General features: G+C 42.3%; 1 long non-coding RNA gene across 1 annotated transcript; it reads left to right on the top strand.

The window, feature by feature from the left end:
• LOC139434643 (uncharacterized) lies at positions 1 to 1,558 on the top strand. Its single transcript, XR_011643980.1, has 3 exons — positions 1 to 230; positions 477 to 614; positions 1,470 to 1,558. It is a non-coding gene; the product is annotated as an uncharacterized lncRNA (long non-coding RNA).
• The last annotated feature ends 495 nt before the right edge of the window (positions 1,559 to 2,053 follow it).

Here is a 2,053-nt window from a genome sequence, read left to right as displayed (position 1 = left end):
CTTTGAGACTAATGTAAGTAGAAGACATGGCACTGTACATTTTCGAACATTTAAAATATTATACCACTTAAAAATAAGAAATATTACTTTTGTTACTAAGAGTTCATACTTATTATACCTGTGTCACCTTTCACACTATAGCTGTTGTAGAGGCTAAGCCAACGCTTTAAGCCTCTGAGGATCCGCTTGGTGGGTGTAATTGACGCACACAAGTTTGCTGCCGAATAAAGGTCAGAAACAAAGTTTCCAGTTTGAAACAGTCCATTTATTTCCATTTTCCTGGTTTCCATTTACTTGCTTATTTCCATATTCACCACACGATATTACCGTTTACACAATACCTTTGCTTTGCTTGTAATCCCGTGTTTGTGTTTGTGTGTGTGTGTTCTCCGTGTGTGTTCTCCGTGTGTGCTCCTTGTGGGTGTGTTCAAAAACTGTATGGGCCTTCTGGCGGAACCTCTCCCCAACACACATAGGTTCCTACCTTTATACCCACAGTTAATTGGCTCCTACAGCTGTGATCATGAGCTATGGGCTTTGTAGATACAGGTCCCGGGGTGAATCGTGGTGCAGGGGCCCTTCTCTTTTTGACCACAGGGCGATGCACGAAGATGGTGGGTATAGCCTCTGCTCTCAGCCTAGTGTTGCCCTTTTTTGTCTTGACAAACTGGTCTGCATCAAAATGTGCCTGCGGAGTGACTTGAGGTTACTTCACACACAGAACAACTCAGTTTTGTCGGCCCACATACATATTCCATAGTGGTTGAATATACAGTATTAGGAAACACTTTATACTTACTGGACATGTTGTGAGAGAAACTTCTGCTCAGCAATGTTGATGAAAGAAATGGAAGCTGGAATCAGCTTTAAATCAAACACCTGAGTTGATTGAAAGTCACGGCCGGGAGCGTTTACAAGGTATCGACACAACTTTCATCATGAGAATCCCAAGTCAACACTGCTCATTACAGAGCAGAACAGCGCAATTCTACACAGAGAATATAGGAGTGGCCTATATTCGCGCGCTTTCCATCCTAATCGATATCACACATGTCAAACACAAAGGACTGGTCTGTTAACACCATCTGCGTATTAGCCACACTCCCCCACAGGAAGGCAGGGCCTTTTGGCCTTTTGCCCTGTGTAAATTACAAACAGGACACATAGGGAAAAGACTAAAATTCTCCCATGCACAGATCTCATTAAAATATTTTCTTCACACATGTTATACTCATTACATACTGTATATAAAATATGACCAAGAATGTGAGACAACTTTATAGAAATTCATATCACATCTGTTACTGATGCCATTTGTCATACTTTGTTAAACTCACAAATAATAAAGTTCCATAACTTCAGTTGGGAACAGAGACCACACCTTATCTCCCCAAGGCAATTTCCCATCCAACAGGTGTGCTATATAGGTGTGTATAACCCTTTCTCCTGTCTGTTACTCCCTCTTTCAGCACAAGAACCAGAGGGGGATTCAATGGAGCCTGAATACCTGCACTGAGACCCTCACCCTGCACCCTGAGTCTCAACTCTGTGTTTTTCAAGCCTTTCCCTGTTTTTTTGTATTAAACAAAACATTAAGCTTTCCCAATGGTGTGGTTTTCGTTTTGTGAAAAAGTGCAAATGCAGTGTTTGTATATAATTACCTCACATATTTTTTTGCTGTTGGTCGTGAAATTGCTCCTGCTGACTTGAGCCAGCCATTTTTTCCTCCGCTCTGTGTCAGTGGGGAAGCCGTACATTCGTACTCCTTTCTCGGAGCGATTTGAGCATCCCCAGGCAGCACAGCAAACCATGGTGGCGACTAGGAGACAGCACAGCAAACCATGGTGGCGACTAGGAGACAGCACAGCAAACCAGGACAACACGGAGGAAAAGGCACAGACAAACTGCATGATATGCTATTCAATGTTTATTGAATTCCATGTATTTGCAATGGATGTTCCTAAAACAACACATTTAACATCATCATCATCATCATCATCATCATCATCATCATCATCATCATCATGCTGCTGCTGCTAGTCCTTTGATAGTC

This window comes from Pseudochaenichthys georgianus, chromosome 1 (assembly GCF_902827115.2).
Source record: "Pseudochaenichthys georgianus chromosome 1, fPseGeo1.2, whole genome shotgun sequence".
Classification (NCBI taxonomy): Eukaryota; Metazoa; Chordata; class Actinopteri; order Perciformes; family Channichthyidae; genus Pseudochaenichthys; species Pseudochaenichthys georgianus.
This window is presented reverse-complemented; position numbering and strand designations above follow the sequence as displayed.